Here is a 24,417-nt window from a genome sequence, read left to right on the forward strand (position 1 = left end):
CAGTGATGACACCTTGAAGAGATTGCCTATTCGTGCCTGCTCTCAGGATATCCAGTGCTCCCCTAGTTCCCATCTTTCTGAGAATTGGTTATGTAGGTTTTCCTTCAATTTGGTGTGACATCTCAGATCCTTCCAATAAACTCCTTTCATTGCCTAAGTTTGTTAGAATTGGTTCAGTTACCTGCAATCAAATAACTTGAATTGATGAAGCATACAGTGGGCGGTTCTATAGATCAGCCTCCACTTACCTGATTTTTTATTAACCTAGTGGGTTAACTAGTACCTCAGCAGGTTGATTACTATTATCCTGACTCTAGGACATCCATGCCCTTCATTTGAGTTCTATACTTAACAGCATCCTGGTGTTTGTGACCAAACCTGCTCATGCCAATTATACATATTATTGTGATTTCATAACATAATTAAATTTTAACTAAATCGATGAAATGCAAAGGCGAAATCAGTGTTTTCCATAAAGGTAAGCAACTGAAAAATGCTGTCATGAATTAGGTGTGGATGAGAAGGTGATCATAAAATGGTACAAAATTATAAAGCTCTAAGGGGATTTTTAAAATTCAATTGTTTTTCAAAGGATTCTAAATTCTTGCATCCCTTCAAGCAAATCAACTCTAGAAATCAGAGAGTTCCCAATGAGTGACTCTAATTAGCAGACCCAAAATAAAAATAAAAAGGTTTTGGCCCGATGAAAAATTGAGAAATAAATGAACATTTATATGTATTAAGTTAAAATACTACAGGTATATATTATTCATTATGATTTCTTTGTTTACTATAGTTTTTCAATTCAAGTAAGCGATCAAATTGAACAGGAGGTCTTTGTATACAGAAAACCAGAGGCAAACTCCTACTTTTTGTGTATCTACTCAAGCATTAGTACTCAGTGGTACTGGCCTGTCTGGAATTCAGGGACCCTTCCCATAATTCTTTGCCTCTCAAAAGATAAGAGTTGTAAAATATCTGAGGGATCATTGAGTTCACATCTTCTCTTACTGATGTGAAAACTGAGGCCCAGGAAGGGGAAGTGACTGTGCTGTGTCATTCAGTGGTTGATGGCAGAGCTGAGACTACAGCCCAGGTCTCCTTACTGTATGAGCTCATCCTGCAGCACAGAAGTTTGGCCCAAAGGATTGTATCCATTTATTTATTCTTTTGTCAATACAGTTTTACTGCAAAATGGAGCTATTATAACAAGACAATGTGTAGAAAATTATCATATCACTTTAGACATAGTATCCACTCAAAAAGATAGGAAGCTCATTATTCAGAAGTAAAGTAAATGGGGACGAATTACTCTAGGAACACTCCATAAATCACAGTTAACTCATTTACAAGCATTTGAACTACCTGAATACTGATGATGGGCCATACTCTCCTTGGTCTGCTTTATGCTGTGTCACGCGGGTCCCCACATCCCCAACTCACTACCTGATGCAACATCATAAAGAGAGAAAGAGAGCTACATTTTTCTGTTAATACTGAGACCAACTAGGTCTTTTCTCTAATTATCTCAGAAGTAAAGATGTCCTTTTCGCTAAAGTAGATGTGAGCACAGAGGTTAATGGTCAATCAGGTCAAAAAAAAAAAAAAATTGACTGGTCTATTTTTTTGTTTGTTTGTTTGTTTATAATTGACTGTTTTTTTTGGCCAGAATTAACCACATGGATGATGGTTTGGTGTTGGGTAGTTAAGGACAAAGAGTGTTTATTACTCACCCATTTTAGAGGCCATGCTGGCCTCAAGTAGGGTCAATCCTCCCTCCAATCTTCCCTTTTCCTCCCTCTCCTATGAGGACAGTTGCCATTATTTTATTCTACTTCCTGCTGTTCAAAGCCAAAGACATGACTAGGCTAGACAGCCAGAGTCTGGGTGGGAGGGCACCTGCTTCTTTGCTGGGTTTTATTTCCTAGGGGTCTCCAGCAACCTAGATCAGACAGGAGTGACAGAGTCAAATACTGCAGAGGTGGGCAGTTAATATATGTGATGAGGTGGACCAGCCTAGTCAGGGGGCTCTGTATAAACTGGGGAGTCCATGCCTCATTAAAGAAGCAGCCCCTATGTGCTTTCTGCCTCCTGGAGGAATGCGGGCCGCATTAGCCAGTTCTTTGTAAGAGAGCTAGAAAGCTAATTATTTCATGTAAAATTCTCTTGCTTTAAAAACTAGTTAAAATTTTAAACACTGCTGCCCAGCCGGGTGTGGCTCAGCAGTTGAGCGTCGACCTGGGATCCAGACGATCGGGTTCGATTCCCGGTCAGGGCACATGCCCAGGTTGCGGGCTCAATCAATGACTCTCTCATCATTGATGTTTCTATCTCTCTCTCTCCCTCTCCTTCCCTCTCTCTGAAATCAATAAAGATATATGTAAAAAAAAATTTTTTAAACACTGTTGAAGCCACACACAAAAATCTTTATGCCAACTACAGTCCATGGGCTGGCTACCAATGGGTGACCCCTGGCCTCCTCGGCCTCCCTCTCTGGCAGGTGCAGTCATGCTAGCCAGCTCCACGTGGAAATGGTAAAATTGGGGAATGGGGCCTTGAGCTTGGAGAAAAAGGCGAAGCTTCGGAGTGCTTAGTTCTAGACCACTTAAACCTATCTAGGCTCAGTGAAAAGAATCCTTGTGACCTGGCCTAGCTTGATCAAATTCAACATGAGCACTTGGGGCAAAATCTCAGCATAATAAAAAGTATCAGTTTTTCCCTCACTGGTGTTGTTCAGTGGTTAGAGCGTCAGCTCGCATACCAAAGGGTCGCAGGTTCAATTCCCGGTCAAAGGCATATACCTGGGTTGCAGGTTCAATCCCTGGCTCCTGTTGGGGCATGTAGGGAAGGCAACCAATTGATGTGTCTCTCTCACATGGATGTTTCTCTCTCTCTCTCCCTCCCACTCTCTCTAAAAATCAATGGAAAAATATCCTCAGGTAAGGATTAACAACAATAAAGTATCTGTTTTAAGTTGGTGCATTTTCTCAATGGAATACTACACGGCTGTAAAAAAGAAGGAACTCTTACCTTTTGTGACAGCATAGATGGACCTGGAGATTATTATGTTAAGTGAAATAAGCCAGACAGGGAAAGACAAATATCACATGATCTCACACATATGTGGAATCCAATGAACAAAATAAATTGACAAACACAATAGAACCACAGGCATGGATACATGGAACAAACTGACAAAGGTCAGAGGGGGAGGGCGGTTGGGGGAACTGGATAAAAGAAGATGAAGAGATTAGACAAAGAACATATCTGCATAGCCCATGGACAGAGGCAGGGGAGACGGGCTGGGTGGAAATGGGTAAAGGTGGGGGGGATGAGGGACATTCATAATAGTGTCAATAATAACAAAAAAGTATCAGTTTTCCAGACTAATTTTCCTGTTATTCAGTGATGAATTTCCCTCATGGTCCTCTGGGATAGTCAAAAGGCAAAAATTAGCGGTTCAAGATCCATGTCCTGGCCATCTTTCTTTTAATTATTTGCAGGTAACCCTGCTATGCCCTGCAAAACTTCCTTTGTATATGTGTGGATGAGGCATGTAGGTAGAAGGTGAGGCTCAACATATCCCAATAGTCTACATAAAGCAAATTAACTATAGTGTCCATTTCACTGATTCTGCATAGACACCCCCAAAATTTTGGAAGACCCCAGTGTAGTTCACTATTAAAGCTACAATAATGGGCCCTGGATGGGTAGCTCAGTTGGTTAGAGCAACATCCTGGTAGTTGTGGGTTTGACCCAATGACTGCATAAATAAGTGGAACAAATAGATGTTTGTCTCTCTAAAAAATAATAATAATAAAATATAGAGCTGCAATAATGTTATTAATGAAAATATTCTATTTATTTTCCACTTCTACTATTTCAGGGATCAAGCATTCCTGTAAGTAATTAGATACTTAAGTAGGACTAATTGTTTGTTACACAGAGATCAAAATACTTTACATAGCCTTTGGTTTCAAAGATGTGTACATGTAATTACAGAATGCCATATTTTGGCAATCTGTCTTCTTCCTTCTCTCTGTATTTGGTTAATGAGTTTTTCATTGAAAATCATGTCAGTGAGTGAAACTACATGTTAACTGAACCAACCAAGTAGTTGGATGTTCATCGTTCATAGTGTGAGAAGCTAGAGGTCTATTGTGTTATTTATTGAGCACCTATCATGTGAAGCTCTGTATACTAATAAGTGTAGGAGACTAATTGATCCATTTTTTCTATAAAGTACCCAACAAACCTATTGTCAGGAATATTTGGGCTTGATCAGCTACACATATAAAGTAAGCGCAGCCACATTTCCCCTGTTCTTTGGACTGTTTCCCTTGCGGTGGCAAGCTCTTCTCTAAAGGTCCTTCTCACCCTGACTTTGTGAGGAAGGCTGGGCTCTGCATCCCAGGGCTGGGTCTGAGTCCTTGCTCTGCCCTCACTCACTCAGTGAGCTTGGAGAAGCCCCTCTCTTGGCATCAGTTTTCCCACCTGTTCAGTGGGAATAATGACATGACCAATCTCACACTGTGAAGGTAAGGATCAAACGGGGTAACGCATGTGTTTGGGACAGTGTTGGTTATGTAATAATAAGCGCCCCAGAAATGTTAACTAATAATATTTCAACACTAAAGTAAATACAGTTCCTTGAAAGGAGGCTCTGCAGTTAGCTAACTCCCGCCCTGAGCAAGTCACTATTCCGTCTACTGAGGCCCTGGGCTCTGCATCTGTAATGAGGAGGTTGGGCTGGATTCTCAACAACTGCTAATTTATAACTTCCCCGAGGAGAGGTTTGAGTGCCTCTGGTCATGCCGAAGTGTGTACTTCTATTTAGGTTAACTCACCCCACCCCTAGCGTGTGGACACAAATGAACAGATTTATCACAGTGTTTGGATGGAGCATTTTGAAGACCATTACAGACAATATAACACTTAGTGTATTTCTACAGAGAAAAACATTTCCTTAGGCAGGAAAAGTGTGGGAAAAACACTTGTGTCATTCGCTCCCTGCTCCTTCCTGCCTCTTCCTGTCCTCTCCCTGAGCAGTTGAGTGAGCTGGGGAGAAGGGCCTGGGCCTGGGGCTCAGCATTCGCTCGGTCGGGAGTAGCCTGGCCTCCACACACGGGTGCTGAGTAGGCTGCCTGACTCAGAGCCCTGCGCTGTCCCCGCTGCCCTGGCTGGGTGGGAAGGTTTCATTCAGAGAGAAAAGTTAGGGGTTGCAAATCCAAGCAGCCACTCCACGTGACTTCATCAGTAAAAGCTGGCATTTGGATGTTGGGTTATCTCATTTCTAGTGATATGTTTCTCAATAAGGTTTGAACCCGGGGGGGGGGGGGGGGGAGTGAACTGTTTTTTTATGTGGCCCCCGGAATCTCAGTAAATACTATGGGGGTCTATTTAAATTGCTTAGAGGAAAAATGCTCAAGCCCAGTATGGCTTGTGTACGCTTCGATGCAATTTGCTCGCCACACCAGACCGCAAGGATGCAAAGTGTTCAAGGACCTATAAACAGATGCTCCTGGTTAGAAGGTGGGAGTCTCCTGACTCCAGCTGCCTGGCCACTGCTTTCTGAGCCAAACCTCCCTGGCTGAGGACTTTTTCTTGGAATGTGATTGCCCCCCCCCAGTTCCACCCTGCCTTGGCTAAAAGGCTCTCTGTCCCAGCTCTCAAATCCTGAGGAACTATCCCTCTTGCTCTTATTTAAACATTCTAGTCCAGAAATAACTTGCTGGATGAAAGCGGGTACTTATGTAAGCTCTGCTCGGGCTGATTCGCACGGCACGAGCATTTTCTATGCGCTCTTTCTCAGCCTTCTCTCTCTACAGCACTAACCAGGACAACTTTCTCTCCTCCTTGACCTCGTATTAGCTGTTTGAACATCCCCAAGTCTTCAGCAGCCGAAGCGACCGCACACATCATTGCCAGGGTGTCTGTGTCTGTGCCCTTCCACCCTTTCCGCTGCCCTTTGCAACTGAGTCTCAGCAGATCTGAAATTTTCTCATAAGGAAACTGTCCAATGTTAGGCTGTCCAGATAATAAAAGTAAAACCAGCATTTGTTTCCCTATAAGACAAACAAATTCCCAGCTTCCCCCTGCATATCCTAACCACGCCTGATCACCCGCGCGATGCATTTACCTGGGGGGATGCACTGGGCTGTGGAATTTAGGTTCCCCTGATTCACGGGTCTGATGGTGATGAAGACATACATCTCTGAGCTACAGCCACCAGGCTCTGCCAGGCATCCATTGATTCTACAATCCGTTTCTTCTCCAGATTGTGAAAGGAACTGATAAGCCATTTCCTCTGATCACCGGGCACTTCAGGCAGAGCTGGGATGGCTCCTATTGATCCACTGCCTTCACTTTCCGCCCTCACTCCAGCCCTAGGCAAGGCTGAATTTTCTTTAAAACAATTCAAAACACTCCGAGGTGCCAAGAAGTGCAGTCCTTCCCCATGGGTTTTATTTTCCATAGCACTCGGGCTCTCGTTAGCTCTGGGAAAGGATGATTAGCAGATGTGGAAGGTCAGAGGAGCAGGTGTCTACCTCCAATGCTGTGTTTTAAAATAGGGAGATCACAATCCACTCTCAGGAACCACTGTGCACTCCTGAGAGCCGGCTAAATCTGCAGATGGGGTGGGGAGGAGTAAGGCCTGAGTGCAGGAACGTCTCATTCGGGTTGTTTTATATTTAGATAGTATTCTAACATTTATCCTAAAATATTAAAAAAAATAATAAATCCCTGCAGATGAATCGCAATGCTAAAATAGCTTCTCCCCTGAAGCTGGATTGATACTGCCTTTTTAGGATATTTAACATACGCGCAGCTGAGCAGAATGCTGCCAGGAAAGCCGTGTCTGGACTGAACCAAGGGCCAACCAGACGACGTCCGGAACCAGAGGGGAGAGGGAAGCCCCTGCTCATAGTCCCCAGGCTCTCAAGGGGTTTAGTGACAGGAGACCAGTGCCCTGGAGGGTAAATGCCTAGGATATTTTTAACGAAAAGAACTAGTAGTTTGGTTTTTTTGTTTGTTCATTTGTTGCCTTTTGATTTATAACAAACAAACTCATAGACACAGACAAGAGTATGGTGGTTACCAGAGGAGAAGGGTGAGGGGGGGATGAACAGGGAAAAGGGGGTCAAATACATGGTGATGCAAGGAGCTAGACTTTGGGTGGCCGGCACACAGTGCAACATGCAGGTGATGGGTTATGAAGCTGTGTACCTGAAACTCATATAACATTATTAACCAATAGCACCCCAATAAATTGAAAAATAAGGAACATTTACAAAGGATTGTGCAAGTGCTCGTGTGCTCACCACTCAAAATGATCACTATTTTGCGATAGTTATTTCAAGATGTTTTATTTAAAGAAATGAACACGCACCTCCTCTGTTCCTGTCCTCAGACATATTTCCCTCTCTCCAATCCCTGAGTCAGCTCTCACCCTAAATATAGAGTATGCCTAATCCATGTCTTCATATATCTGTAAATGCCATATAGTATTACCACACTCAACATTTTAAATAAATAGTATCAAAATGTGATTTGCTTTTTTCTCACTCAGTGGCGTTTTTTAGATCTGCCCATGCGGATATACAAAAATATTTCTCATTTATTTTAGCTGTTGCACAACATTCCATCATTATCAATATATCACAACTTATTAATCCCTATTCTCTTAATAGATGAATAGTTGAGTCATTTCCAATTTCATGTTATTAAAAACGATGCTGCAAAGAACATTCTTTGGCATGTCTCTCTGTTGTACATGTGTAAAAGCTTCACAAGGATATAAAGCCAGAAGTGGAATTGAGGGTCATAGAGTCAACTATACTTAGTATCACCAAATCACTTCCCGATGTAATTGTACCAACTGGCACTCCTATCAGCGATGGTGAGTTCTCTTTGTCCACGAGCAAACTTCTTAGAATCTGCCAGTTTTGTGGTTGTGAAATATCATCTGGTTGATTTAATTCCCTAAGTATTAAAGGTTGAGCATCTCTTCATATGCTTCATGGACATTAGGACTTTTTCTCTTGTAAAATTTCTGCTTATATCTTTTGCCTATTATTCAATATGGTTATTTGTCTTTTTCTTATCGATTTGTAGGCGTTCCTTACATAGACTGCTTATTAACCCTTTTTTGCTTTTTTAAAAATTGTGGACACTATTACAGATGTCCTGCTCCTCCCCCTTCCTTTGTCTCTCTCCACCCAGCCCCGGACCCCTCCTTCCCTCTGGCCATCACCACACTGTTGTCTGTTGTGTGTGTCTACGGGTTATGCAGATATGTACTTTGGCTAATCCCTTCACCTTCTTTCATCCAGTCCACCCTGCCCTCCTCCTCTCTGACAGCTGTCAGTCTCCTCCATATATCCATGCCTCTGGTTCTATTTTGTTCATCAGTTTATTTTGTTCATTCGATTCCACCATAAGTGAGATAAGATGGTATTTGTCTTTCTCTGACTGGCTTATTTCACTTAGCATGATAATCTCCAGGTCCATCCATGCTGTCACAAAAGGTAACATTTCCTTCTTTTTATAGCCCAATAGTATTCCATGGTGTAAATGTCCCACAGCTTTTTTATCCACTCATCTACTGATGGGCTCCTGGGCTGTTTCCAGATCTTTGCTACTGTAAATAACACTACAGTGAACATAGAGGTGCATATAGTCTGTCAAATGGTATTTCAGGATTCTTAGGATATATTCCCCAAAGTGGGACTGCTGGGTCAAAAGGCAGTTCCATCTTTAACTTTTTGAAGAAACTCCACACTGTTCCTTAGTGGCTGCACCAGTTGGCATTCCCACCAGCAGTGTGCTAGGGTGCCCTTTTCTCCACATCCTGGCCAGCACTTGTTTGTTGATTTGTAGATGGCAGCCGTTCTGGCAACTGTGGGGTGATACCTCATTGTGGTTTTAATTTGCATCTTTCTGATGATTAGTGACATTGAGCATTTTTTTCATGTCTATTGGCCACTAATCCTTTTTTAAAAAACATATATTGTTCTAGAAGCTCCGCTATGCCTTGACAATTAATTAAGAGCTGGAGATTCACATACTTGGGGGCTTTTTGGAGCATTAAAGGTTAATCTAAAGAATCTATGGAAAAGTGATATTAAGTAGCCTCTTGGTCTGGTCATGGGGTGCTTAGAAAGACCAACAGATTTCAGGGCAAAGGGGAGAACCTCGAGTTTTAATGAAAAGATTTAGGGAGACGATCATCATGATCTCAGGAGCACATATATATGACCTAATTAGATTTTTCTCATAAAATGATTGGAATTTTAACACGGTCGCCGCTCCAGGCCTTTCTAAGCCATGCTGCCTTGAGAACTGCGCAAGCTTTGTAACTAGATGCTGACAATCTATTTTCAATATAGCAGGTCCTTGATTGGCCTCCTTTCATTCCACGTCGTCTTGTTACAAGTCGATGAGATGCTGTCCATTAACTCTTGCCTGTGTCAATTCACCTGTGATAAAACTGATGTGCTGTGTGTCATTTCACTTAAAGGTGCAGCGCCTACTGACTGTGGTAAGCGAGGATTTGCCGTGGTTATGTGGGCAGCTTTTCCTTTAAAAGCGGGGAGGCTGCCCCGTGGCTTGTTACAGTGACGGCCAGAAACGATACTTCACCTGAAACTTGCTGCTGCCTAGCGAGCATCCCGGATTTCCCCAAGCAATGTTATCACTGGATTCTCTAAGTGTCATTTTACAGAAATTGCATTTCTAGGAATTTTCGATGGCCTTGTTATTGTAGTGGTGGTGGTGGTGGTGGTGGTGTAGGTCGCTAGGTGTTAATAAAAGAGAAGGCAGCCCAGCCGGTGCTGCTCACCCTGCTGAGCCCGGGCCCTCGCGCCAGGACCTCCCCGTGCCCACGCCGGTGCCAGCACAAGCCCCGGTGGGGGGTCAATCCCCAGAAGCGGGCAGGCAGGAGGCAGGGGATCAACGTTTCTTATTGATGTTTCTCTCTCCCCCCCTCCTCTCTCCGAAATCAGTAAAAAAATATTTAAAATAAATAAATAGAACAAAAGAGAAGGGGGCAAAGGGAATCAGACGTTAAGAAGCCTAATCAGCTAAGGGGCTTAAGTGGACCAGAAGCCTGATTAAGTCGGGAAGTCACAGCTTCAGACGCCCCAGGGGATCCGGGCATCGCTCCGCGGAGGGAATTAACACCCCTCAGTGCTCCACACCCTCCCCCCAGCGCAGGGAGGGCCCGCCAGCTTTCCAGTCGTGCCCCCCCCGCCCCCCCAGTACAACCGGCCACTATCAGGGATAAGAGAGAGGGGAATGAAACAACACAAGGGGCAGGGGAAAAAAAAAAAAAGAAAGAAAAAGCCTTTCCCGCGCACGCATGCCCAGTAGAAGCCAAGATGGCCCCTCGCGCATGCGCAGTAGGAGCCAAGATGGTGGCCATAAAGGGGAGCAGCCTCACCTGAGGAAAAGAAAAGGAACCCAGAAAGATCACAGAAATGAACTGGTCACGGGCAGAATCCACCAGGGGCCCGTGAGAGACTGAGAAATAGAACTGGTCAGTTTGAGAGAGCGCCCAGTCCTTCCCAAAGCCGAGAGAACATAGTCTGAGCCTTAACAAAGCTCGCCGGCTCTCGCGCCCTCTGGCCCCGTAACGTGCGCCGGTTCTTGGGTTCCCCGGTTGGCTTCTCTCCCGGTAGCAGCCCTGCGGCTGCAGGACGGACTGCAAGCGCGAGCCTGGGTGCGGCGGTGCGGCGCCAGGCCTCGCGCCGCCGGGCACAGAGACGGTGCGGGCCGCACCGACGGGGCGCGAGGCTGAAGCGGCCTAAGCCTTGGCGGGGCGCAGAGGCTTTCCACACGGGTCTGTCTTCTGAGCTTGATGGCGAGAAGGCTGGACTCTTTCCACAGTGGGACTAACTTGGAGATGAGACACCGAGACCCTGGGGGCAGTCGTTTGTTTCAACCCCAGGAAACCTTAGGACCGCACCTCACCCGGCCTGCCGTGCGCGGTACCCGGACAGGCTTCTCCCGCCAGTTCTGTGAGGACCCCGTTTCCACCGGCGGCGGCAGCTGAGCAAAACCGCGAGACAGACGTAGGAAGGTAGGTCCCGGCTCCACTTTTCTCACCAAATCCAGAGAAAACAGTGGTTCAGAGGTTGGACGGTCTTCTGGACCTGCCCACAGCTCTAAATCGCTCCCCATGCCCCATGAGCTGGGGGGGATCGCTGACCTAATCGTGGGGACTCAGACCAGCCGACCCTCCACCTGTGGACGCGCGTGGTTCAGGTACATGATAAGGGCCCACGCAGAACCTGCCTGCCTCTTCGAGGTTTACTAGGAAGTCTAAATCAGTTTCCTCATGTTCACGAATGGTTAGACGGACACAGAATCCACTCAGAATTCTGCAAAAGGGACATACCTAACATTGAAATCAAGAAATAGAGCAAGAACACCCACTTGAAAATAATACTGTATTAGTACAGACATAAAGTTCAGATAATAGCTTCTTTGTGCTCCGCAATAAAAGTCAACAAAACGTAGCCCCTGAGACAAAGAAGGACGACAGAGATGATAGTCTCGGACTAAACCATAAAAGGAACTAGGTAGCTATTGAGAAAAGAGGAAGAAAGTTATGACTATATGTAAAATTTTTCATGACATTGGAGTCAGTAAAGAGTAGAATCACGCCCTGGCCGGTTTTTCTCAGTGGTTAGAGCCTCGGCCTGTGGACTGAGGGGTCCAGGGTTCGATTCTGGCCAAGGGGAGGTCCCGGGGTTGCAGGCTCCAGGCTCCATCCCTGGCCCCCATCCGGGCTCAGGTGGGAGGCCACCAATAGATGTCTACTCCCTCCCTCCCTCCCTCCTTTCCACTCTCTCTGAAAAGCAATGGAAAAAATATCCTCTGGTGAGAATAAAAATAAAAAAGAGTAGAATCCCTGCTGTAGAAAACTGAATCAGTAACTGAATTAGTGATATAAAGGAAATGATTGAATCACTCGCCCAGATTGCAAAGACCAATGAAAATGAGAGCTCATAAAATTGAAATAAAAATTGGATACAGTAGAAAACTACTTTCCTGAGCTGAAGATCTGAATTTGCAGGTCAAAGGTATTTATCATGTAGCAATCAAAATTGTTAAAATGAGATTGGCACTTACACATACCCTAGTTAAATAATTGCATTTCAAGAGTAAAGACAATTTTCTACAACAGGCAGAGGGTTTGGTTCTAGGGGGGGAAAGGATTACTTATAAAGGGGAAAAAATCAGTTTTCCCTTTCATACAACATTAAAAGTCAAATAATAAGAAAAAGTAAAATATTTAAATAACGCAATGGGTTTAAATAATAAAACCCACAGGCTTCTGAAGAAAAAAAGTGTTCAGGACCAAAAAAGATGAATCAAAACAAAGAGCAAATTATTTAATAAAAGGTCTTTAAGATTAATGCCATTTAAAAATAGAATTGTTCATGTAATTGACTTAAACATTATTATGAAACAGCATTTAATAATTTTTGAAAAATTTAATAATTTTTGAAAAGGAAAAATGTATAATACTAAAAAATTTACAATAATAAATTTTTATTCAAAATTCACAGAATATAAAAAGAAGGACATTTGGGGTAGTTAGAGAAATGGCTTAAATTTTTGAATTTTCATGAGGAAATACAATGCATAAGGTTTCACTCATTATGTTGATAACCGTACTTTTTTTTTTTAATGTAAGGGTAACAACCAGGAAATTTTATATTTATTTATTTTATTAAAATGTAGCTGGCATACAATATTATGTTAGTTCATGTGTACAACATAGTGATTCGACATTCCACCTCACAACAGTCAAAATGGCTATTTTCAAGAAGTCTGCGAAAAGCAAGTGTTGGCAAGGTTGTGGAGAAAAGGGAACCCTCGTGCACTTGATGGTGACTCAAATTGCTGCAGTCACTATGAAAACCAGTATGGAGATTCCTCAAAAAACTAAAAATGGAACTAACAACCAGGAAAATTTAAATCAAGATGCATGCTATTCAGGGAAAAATGTTAAGATAAATGATGCTCCCTCGCCATCCTTTTCATGGGCCAGTCCCAGCAAAGTCTACTGTCACTGAGAACATTAAGCCACACTTCATGGTAGTTTGTGGTTAACAGCATCTCTATGAGAAGATATGCAACAAGTTAATAGCCACACTAGATATATGCCATAGGAAATCACTAGCAGCTAAGAAAAACTATTTGGTCTTCACAAGCAAACACAATATAGGTAGCAAAATATTCCTGGTGCTCTTTTCTGAATTGAGATGAATTTAAGGCTCACAAATTTACTTGGCTTGCCCTAAGGTTTCAATGAGTTTACATTCCTTCTGCAGTTAACCTGTCAAACTTCTGGCTTTGAATTTTATTTATTCAGAATTTTTTATTAATAAAACCACCCCATCAATGTCATGGACTGAAATTTCATTTAGATCTTGAGAATCATAATTCTAGACGGGATAATAAATGAACACTCAAGTGAAATAAAGTTTAACAGACCCTACGTTAGTGAAAACTTAACCTCCATACCCTTGGTTCCATTGAAAATAGTATATTCAATGTATTTTGCTACTTAAGGAAGCACTGAATGTGTCCTGTTTTTTGTTTTGTTTTGTTTTATTTTGTTTCACTTTCAAACAGTGAATGAACTTTACACTGTCTTCGAAATAAATGTATCTCTGGTATAAGGGGAACACAATGTCATAAATAGAGAAAAAAAATAAGTAAAAGCCAAAGGAGTGGGTGTTTGGAAAGTTAACTTTTGTATCACTGCTGAATTTGTAACCTTTGCTGGCAGTTCCAGATAAGATATAACAAAGATAGACTCTAAGGAGACGGCCCTAAATTGGAGAAATACTAAAACAGTATACATGTCTATATTGGGGGGGCATGATTACCTCAAAGTCCATTTCCAACAGCCTACGTTGTTCAGGCTCTATGTAGAACAACAGTCTACTTTTGACACATGATAACTCAATCTCTCTCCCCATATAGAACACAAAATATTTTAGAAAGTTTAAATAAATAAGAAACAGAAAAGATAAACTCGTGTTTTTAAGTCTATTTTTGGTTAATTTGATCCAGTCATGAACAATGAAATAATGCAAACTTGATAATAGTGTAACTGAAAATTGTAATAAATTTTTAAAATAATAACTGTTCAAAGGGAATGGATTTTAATTTTAAAATTTTTACTGTAATAGTTTGCTACTTCAACAGTGAGCGTATCTTTGACCTCAGAACTTATTGCTTATGAGAGTCATTATTGCCTGTCTGAATATGCCAGGCCTTTCACTGGCCTTTTCTTCATGACAGTTTATAATTTTATGTCATAGCAGCCATCAATGGCAATAGAGCCTTATTCAAGTTAATGAATAATTGTCCTTTATAACTATAAATCTGCTAATCATTAATATTATGAACCCAATTTAACAAAGATTTTGAGTGTCAAATTAGGGCCATTTTGCTTCTGTCCTTTAAATGGTGGAGAGTGTGGAGGGGAGGGAGTAAAGGGTTGGAGCCAAGCCCAGTTGCTGTCATGCAGAAAAAGATAAACACTATTGAAGAACTGGGATTTGTGTTTATTGCGTATCTAATATGTGCCTAGCATTGCTAGTTGCTGTACATCATTGTTGCATCTAATCCCCCAGTACTTAACATGTGTGTATTACTATTCTTATTTTTCTAATAAGGAAGTAAAGGTTTGGAGAAATTAACATACTTGCCTATAGCTTAGCTGCTTTGCTAAAATTTGAATCCAGTTTCTTTTGACTTTAAATCACCATTCTTTCTACCACATTTTTGATACCTAAACATATGTATCATTGAAAATTACTCACAAACTATGTGACACAGGCTTGAAAATTTCTAGCAAGTTCAGTTCAATCCTGAGCAATAACACAATGATTTACAGTTTAGTCATTTCTTTAGCATGAAATCGTTTCTAGTGAAAAATGATGCAAGTTTATATTACATTAGGGTTGGCATCAATGCTATTTTGAGAAAACCTTTAACAGAATCTGAGGATCTGCAGGGAGTTCAAATTTTATCTAGTCTAATCGTAGCTGGAAATTTATGTCTGTCACTCTGATTAAGATGTTGAACATCATTAAGATGTTAATACATCAAGCTGGAAATTTTCTAGGCATCCTCTTTGCTGAAGAAAGAGAAGCCATAGGTAGAATGAGTTGCCAGGAAATCAGTGGCAAGGTAGGAAAACAAATTGAGTGAGAAACTAAGAAGTAAATTCAAGTACTTCACTTTTCCTCTCCATCCAGGGTTGAAGACCAATAGAAATAAATATTCAAATGGTGCTGGACTAAATGAAATTTGAGGTCCCTTTAGACCAGGAAGTTCTGTGATGATACTAAACCTTTGCAGAATGATGATGATGTCATTATGGATGGAGAAACCTAACATAAAACCTCATGAAGCTGAGAGGGTGGGGAAGTGATGTCTAAAGACCTCACATTGGTTGCGTGTATTCAGCTAGGAGGGCAGTGGTTTAGAAGCACCTAGGGTATATTTGGACCAACTGCATTTGGGTGACTGTGGTAGACTGAATAGTGGCCTCCCATATATGCCATGTTCTATTTCAGAGCCTGTGAGGGTTACCATATATGGCAAAAGGACTTTGCACGTGTAAGTAAGGACCTTGAGATGGGGAGTTATCCTGGATTAACCTGGTGGTTAATTATCTTGCAGTTTCTGTGGGTCAGGACTCCAGGAGTGGCTTAGCTAGATGGTTCTGGCTCAGGCTCTCATAAAGTTATAATCGAGGTGTCAGTTGGGGCCTCTGTCATGCGAGCACCTGCCAGGACTGGAAGATCATTTTTAAGATGGCTCAGTCAAATGGTAGGAGGCCTCAGTTCCTTGCCATGTAGGCCTCTCCATAGAATTGCTTCATAGAGTGGCCTCACAATATGGCAGCTAGCTTCCCCAGAGAAAGCAACTTGAGAGAGAGAGAAGACAAAGCTGCAATGCTTTTTATGATCTAGTCACAGTGTCACTTCCACCATTCTTTATTCATTTTAAACGAGTCACTTTGACTAACGTACAATCAAGAGAAATGGAATTAGACCCACCCCTCTTGTAGAAAGACATATTAGTGAACATATTTTTAAAAACTACCATACCTTCTAACCTTATCTTCCCTGGACAATAATTCAGCATGTAGGGATGGGGCTGAGAATGGAGAATTTTCTAGGCAGAGAACAAATACAGAGTAAGGACACACAGGTAGGGAAACAAAGTTTGTTGGGTAACAGCAAGTATCCTAGATTAGAAGGTAGAGTGAGGACAGGGAAATGAGGAAAGAGGGGAAACATAAAATGGGAAGAGGAAGGAGAGCTTGAAGAGGTTTTTACTTGCAGTGGTGGAAAAAGGAAAGCAACGGAATGGCATGATTAGGAAGGGTATTTCTTTAGGAATATTTATCTGGGAAGATGGAGGCAAGCATTGGACACTGAACTCCAAAACCATTAGGAGACCAATATCTTTGCAGTAAGGTTTCTGGGACCTTAACTTGAACAGAACATTGGGCGCAGAAAGTAGGGAACAGATGCTATAGTTCTTGTTAATGAAATAAGAGAGGGGCCCAGAAAGAGTTGCCAAAAGTGACACAATGTTTCTGGACTGGATGATGATGGTATGTTATTAATCAAAAGGAAAGGAAAGAGCACAGGGGACAGAGGTGTGACTTTTGTAGACAGATTGCATAGGATCAGAAATAATTACAGGCCATCAACTGTGTACTTTCCTAGGAAAATGATGAGATTGTGTTGAATTGTTGACCCTGGGTTATGGTAGAACATTCAAGGGGAGATGCATCACAGGCAGTCAAAATGTCAGTCTAGATTTCAGGGGGGAGGTCAGGTTTAAAGACCAGTCCTACTATCCACACAGAGGAAAGACAGGCCAAGGACAGCCTGGGGCCAACCATGGGATTGGGAAGTGTCAGGAAAGAGATTTCTGTGTCTTATTCATAACTTGAATCCCACAGCTACAAGTGACTCGTGAATGGTTTGACTTATCTTTTAAAACTTATTTTTCTTTGAAGTGTTCAAGAAAATGCTCAGGGAGTGACTTCAGTTCTAGCTGGTGAATCACTGTATTCGGTTTCTATTGCTGCTATAACAGAGTACTGCGAACATAGTGGCTTAAAACACCACCAATTTACTCTCTAAAGTTGTAGAGGTTAGAAGTCCAAAATCAGTTTCCCTGGACTAAGGTTAAGGTGTCTGCAGGGCTGATTCCTTCTGGAGGCTCTGAGAGGAGAACCTGTTCCTTGCCTTTTTCAGCTCCTACGAGCCACCTACACTCCTTGGTTTGTGACCCCTCCCTCCATCTTCAAAGCACATCACTTCAGTCTCTGGTGCCTTCCTCACATCATCTTCTCCTCTGACTCTGACTCCTCCAGTGTCCCTCTTATAAGGACACTGTTTGCACGGGCATGGCTCAGCGGTTGAGCATTGTCCTAGGATCCAGGTGATCGGGGTTCGATTCCCGGTCAGGGCACATGCCGGGGTTGCGGGCTAGGCAGCCAATCAGTGACTCTCTCATCATTGATGTCTCTCTCTCTCTTTCTCTCCCCCGCCTTTTCTCTCTCTGAAATCAATGAAGATATATATATATATATAAAGAATGTCTTGAATGTCTTTGATGTGTTGGATTCAAATCTAGGGACCAGGGATGCAGGAGTGAACTTACAAATCTGGTGTCTGCTCTTATGCTAATTATAGTCTGTCAGGGGAAACACATATTAAATAAGTAATTACCCAAATAATTATCTAATTACCATATGATAAGGTCTGTAAAGGAGAAGACAACTGGGCTATGATAGCACTGACAAATCTGCTCTAGCAGAATAGAGGAGACTTCTAAGCACCAAAGAGCTAAGAGTCCCCATGGGACAATCTAGGGCTTTGAAGAGGACTTTGGACAACAGTAGAGTCCAAGGTCGGGAAGGTGGGCTCTATATCCAACTGCCTGGATTTGAATACAGTCTCTGGATTTTACTCATTTCATGACCTCAGGCAACTTTCTTACCTTTTGGACCTTCAGTTTTTTCATCTGAAAGTAGTCATAATAATAGTATCCCCTCATAGAGTTTTGGAATGGAATCAATAAGCTAATACATGTGCCTGGCACATTGTAGATGCTCAATTAAAATTAGTTACACTTCTGTTTTGAGTTTCTCTGGTCTGTTATTGGTTTCTAAATCAATAGGATCAGCCCATCACTCTTAAGTCCCAGCCCCATCTCTCTGTGAAGGAGGATTGTGAGTCCTACTTCATAACCCTGGCTGTAAGCAATCACCTTCTCAGAACATAACTTTAAGGTTACACACCAAATTGACCTGGGATTGAGGGTTTTAGGGTGGTAGAAACAGAAGGGCACCTCTGAAGTCTTCAGAGAAGCTCTGCTATTACATAGAATCAGTGATAAACCTATACAATCAAACATCACAAATGATTTCTCTCCAGACTTATACTATTTGTACAACCTCTTATATGGTTAGACATCTTATATGGCAGGAGCCTTTCCTCAGTATCCAACTAAAGGCTTTTTACTGTCGTCATTGCATTATCCTCTAAATACTTTAAAAATGCTCATCATGAGGTGAAATGTAATAGGGGACACAAGGAAAAGGAATCAGTTGCAAACACTTTGGCCTTATACAAATAAACTAAGATTTTATAAAGATACATCCAGGCAAGATTAAATCTCAGAAGAGCCTAGATATATTCTGTGAGTCAGCATCATGCAAATATTATAATAAACTATGTATTTCTTAACACATGAACCAAAAGTGCTTGTAAAATACTCTGAATAGATAGTGGGGATATGTGGCCATAGCTACAAAATAACACACACACCAACAACAGATGGTGAAAAAAAGTCAGCCAACATATCTCGGTGTTGTGTGGACCATGTGTTTTATTGCAGTTGACCTTAAACCTTCTTTTCTATGTCTCCCCACATCTCTCAGCTATGCCTACCCTGCAATTTAAACATCTTCATTAGAAAAGCATAAACTGAAGGAAAATAGAAGCTCAGCTAGTACTCTGTGCTGCTAATTTGCTGATTTTCCCCCCACTCACACTTTTTGCTGGTTTCTCTTCCCATTAACATTTTTAGTTGCAAACAGATTATGTGTTAAGCAGTAAATCCTGCATAATACATGATCCAAAATAATTGTTCTTGATGGGACAGGGAAACACAATTTTTCTACACAAAACAATTTCCAGATGAACCTTCATAATTTATACTACTAGAGCACAAACAGCAGGCTTTCCTAGGCATTTTTTGCACCAAAGAGAGTTGATGATAATGATGCTGAGACTGTTAGATGCACCAAAGTGCTAGCTGAAATGAACCACACCACCAAACATGGCAGGCACAAGGAGGTACTAGGAGCATATTTTGTTAGCTCCTCACTTTAAGGAGGTGACTTTCTCTTTAAGAAATTAGAGATTACCTTTGACCAGGTCTAAAGAGTGAAATAAAACTAAAGGTTGTCAAGAATTGTTCTTTCCAAATTGCTGTGGCCATTCTGCATTGAGTGTGAACATGGCACAGAGAAGCAGTGAGATTCATGCTCAAATTAGGAATGTCTCAACAAATCCCAGTAAAATGCAACACTTTAACCTATGTTCCCTGACTAACTGCAGCACTTAGTGTGGATTTTTAAAATCCATGGTCATGTGGAGGTTGGTGGTCTGGTAATAAAGTACACTGCATCCAGGCAAGATGTTCCTTTCCTTGTCTGACTCACAGGCTTGCATTAGCTAAGACTTTATTCCCCAAGTAAGAGATTGTTGGTGGCTTCAGTAAGAGTGGAGGATTGAGCCCTGGCAGGTGTGGCTCAGTGGTTAGAGAGTTGGCCCTCGGACTGAAGGGTCCCGGGTTCAGTTCCGGCCAAGGGCACGCACATTGGTTGCAGACTCCATCCCCAGCCCTGGTCAGGGCACATGCAGGAGGCAACCAATCGATGTGTCTCTCTCACATCGATGTTTCTCTCTCTCTCCCCCTCTCCCTCTCTCTCTCTTCCCCCCTCTCCCTCTCTCTCTCTCTCTCTCTCTCTCCCCCTTCCACTCTCTCTGAAAAGCAATGGAAAAAATATCCTCAAGTGAGTATTCAAAAAAAAAAAAAAAAAAGAATGGAGGATTTATGTTGAGGATGTGGGGTTGACTTGAAACTCAGGTCAAGATGCAGCCATTTCTTGAAAGAACTAGAACCAGGAAGCCTGGGCACATTCTCTTTCCAAGTCCAGCATTGGTAGTGCTGTCCAGTAGCAGGATCTGGGTCCAGTATGTAGTTTTTCCAGCAATTAGAAAAGGGGCTTCCCTTCACCCCTACAGTACGTCGGCCCAGCCCCAGATGGCCAATACCTCCCGTTCCTAGTCTAATACCAGCCTGGTGGAGGACTTTGTCCTGAGCAGGTCTCTCTCCTCAGAAGTCTGAGTTTCAGCCCTGGGAACTCTCCTCCAAGTTTCTAAATTTTAATAATTCCAGCCTTGTCCTTTTATTCCTCCAGCCATGGGAGTGATAGCTGCTTCCTATCATTTTCTATACCTTCAAGTTTTTTCTTTTTCTTTTTCTTTTTTGGTTACATAGTTGACAATTTTATACCTAGTTAACAATTTTTAAAATTATTTTTGTTCAATTAACTGGTGGGTTTTCTGTCTCTTCATTGGACCCTGACTGGTATAGGTGTGAATTATCGAACTACCTGGTTTCTGCAGTCCTACTGACTTAAAATTTTTCTAATATACAAATGCACTTTGGTAAATCACAAGTATTACTCTAATATAGTAAGAGTAGATCACCATTCATGACAAATAAACACCATGATAACAGGTTTCCTTTTGTAATTTCTTTTTATCACAGTAATCCTATAAGGCATGTAATGTGATGATTCTGGTTTTATCGAGGAAGTAACTGACTTCAGGGAAATTGTCTAACCTTTGAGAGGCAGGAGGCTAGTAAGTGACAGAACCCAGTAGGCATGTCTGGATCTCCCCTTCGCTCCTTTCTGCCAGCGATCACAGCGATCACAGCACTCACAGCATCATGTTTTCACGGCACCTCTCCTCAGACTGTCAGTACAAACACCAGGGTTTTATTTAGCTTAATATGTTAAATGTAGTCGCTGGAACAGAAGATCCACAATGAATGTCTGTTGAATTAAAGTTTGAAACTTGAAGAAATTGGTCCATATGGATTTGAAAAGATAGGATGATTCATAAAGAGAAGTCCTAGAGTTATTGGGACAGCTGATTGGAATGGCTTTTAAAGCAGATGCAGGACTTGTCATCTAAACTGTGTGATTGCCTGCCCAGGAAGGGAGAGTTCAGTGTGAGCTATTCTGTGTGCAGAATCCAAGTGAGTACTCAGAGACTGCCATCCACCCAGGAAGCACAGGCCTAAATTAAGACAAAAGTCACTCCTCTGTGACCATAACACTATAAGAGATCTCTGGATTGAACAAAAAAACGGGACCTGGTATTAAATTGATGATACAAAACTTGCCTAATTCAAATGTAATTTTTGTCCTAAATGTCCTCACATTTTGAAACAGTTGGTCTACTTTTCTATGGTATAGGGAACCCTGGTGGTTCTACCTTTATGGGGAAATAAACTCTTATTTTTGGAAAGTAATAGACAGTGACCCTGACTGTAGTGACACTGGCAGAAACCCTTCTAATTAAGAATTACCCAGAGGTTTCAGCCAGTTAAGATGTACCATTGCCTCTTGAGAAAAATATAACAATCTTCCTATAATTTGGGTTACTTTTACCACACTGGTATGTTGGTATGGTAGTTGGAAATTTAAATATTTCAAATTCATTACACTGGAATGACCTAGAGAATTGATCAATTTGTTCTACTTCTTAGTGAAAATTTTCTATAATTTCAGGTGCACCAAAATGCTTATTGGCCAACAGAAAGACAAAGAATTAGTTCAAATAATCTTAGAACCTTCCATATCGAAGCACTTGGGAAATCATTTTGCCTTTCCTAATGTACTGATTTGTTTGTTATTAACAAATGTTCAAGCTCTTAGCTGCTCACATATTTTTTGCAGCTGTTTGCTAAAAGACCTGGAGAGTGTTTTAAGGTTCAACTTAGTGTCAAGCTGTTGAAAGTTTCCAAAGTCAGTTTCTAGGCATAAAGGGCCACAATCTCTCAAGCCCGGTGTTGTGGAATTTTTGATGATATTTCAATGCAAGCAGTTTTGTTTTGTTTTGCATCACTAGTAGATTTTATTTTATTCATTAAAATATGACTAAGAAGAATTGAATGGCCATGAAAACATGAATTCTTCAACTTGAATTACAATAAAAGCTTTTCTTTATGGAAATCCATGTTTCAATGAACTTATAAAAGTTTAGACTATAGTAAATATCCAAAATTTGTTCCAAATTCAATTGAACTAAAAATCTTAAATCTTTCTAACAATGTGGGCCTTGGTTTAGCCATGAACGTAGAGCAGGAAACATGAAATAATAAAACAAATCATAATTCTGACGGCTGTCTTTCCAAATGCCACTTGGCAAACTAATGGCTTTCTACAGAAGATTGAAAATTTGCATATTGAAAGTCAAAAACCAGCACGTGAGAATTTATAAACATCTGAGATCCCTCCAGCTGACAAAATTGACTTTAGCATACATGACACTTAAAAAACCTTTTTTTCAATTATAGTTTACAGTTAATATTATTTTGTATTAGTTTTAATTGTATAGCTTAGTGGTTAGATAATCATATACTTTATAAAGTGTTCCCCCTGATATTTCCAGAACCCACCTGGCACCATACATACTTATTTTAATATTATTGGCTATGTTCCCTCTGCTGTACTCTATATCCCTGTGACTATTTTGTACTTTCTTGACACCTTCACCTTTTTCATCCGGTCCTCCAACCCTCCTCTCCTCTGGCAACCATCATTCTGTTCTCAGTGTCTACGAGTCTGTTTCTGTTTTGTTTGTTCGTTTATATTGTTCTTTAGATTCCACATATAAGTGAAATCATATATTTGTCTTTCTATGACTGACTTAATTTCACTTAGCGTAATACCCTGTAGGTCTGTCCATGCTGTGGCAAATGGTAAGATTTCATTCTTTTTTATGGCTCAGCAATACTCCATCATAGCAAAGCTTTTTATGCACTTGCTTATTGATGAGCATTTGGGTTGCTTCCATAGCTTGGCTATTGTAAATAATGCTGCAGTGATCATAGGGGTGCATATATTCTTTCAAATTAGTGTTTCCAGTTTCTTTGGATATATTCCCAGAAGTGGAATTGCTGCACCTTAAAGCAGTTCCATTTTTAATTTTTTGAGAACCCTCCATACTGTTTTCCATAGTGGCTGCACCAATTTGCATTCCCACCAACAGTACATGGCACTATTTTTTAAGTAATAAAAAGAAATAAGTATTTAGTTAAATACAATATTATGGTAGAAAATCTTAAGTGCTTTATCTAATATTTAGAGCTTATTAGCTATGAAATAACATTCCTTTGAGTTTCAGTTGGTTCCAGACAACATCTGTGATCCATATCCTTAAAATCCATAGAAATATAAAATCCACATATTATTTGGTTTTACAACTGAATATTTCATATTAGGCTATATTAATGAGTCCAGTTATTAAAATTGTCTTAACTGTTTGCTCATAGAAAAAAATGTGATGTTCTTCCTTTTTCTGCCAACGATCATGAACACTATCAAGTATCCTCATTGATAAAACACACACACACACACATATTTTGAGAGAATTATTGCCAAGTTCAGCAAATTAAAGGTGGAAGCTATGAACTTGCTGAAGGCAAATAAGATAACTATTTCCCCTTTTTCTTGCCCATAGCAATGAACAATGGGACATTGTAAGATATCAAAAGTTAGATGCCTAAAATTGTCCAAAATATTAAATAATTTTGCTATAAAGTACATTAGAATAGCATGTTATATGTATATTTACAATGTAAGAATACCGGTATTAACAATAGAAGAAATGATTACTTGGAGGCCTTCTGATTCTAATATTCTCTGATAATTCAGCATCTTGCTGTTATTTGTTCCAAAATTGTCCACTGGAAACATGGCACGATTAGTTAAGCAAATCATTTCCTCATAAGAAGCTGGCTCCCTAAACCACTTGTTAGGAAAAAAATCCCAAGTAGCCAGTTTCATAATTCGATGATCACTGGGTTTCCATATCACAAAGGGACAGTTTGGCCCTCATGTTAGGTCAGACGGCCGCAGGAACGCATCATTTTCCCAACCACCACCCACACCCGTACACGTGCACACATGCTATGTATGCTTCCTTTTTATGGGGGCTTATTGGATGATATTAAGATAACTTTTAACCTGCTGCTGCTGCTTAAATGAAAGGGTTT

This window comes from Miniopterus schreibersii (genome assembly GCF_964146895.1).
Source record: "Miniopterus schreibersii genome assembly, chromosome: 4".
Lineage (NCBI taxonomy): Eukaryota > Metazoa > Chordata > Mammalia > Chiroptera > Miniopteridae > Miniopterus > Miniopterus schreibersii.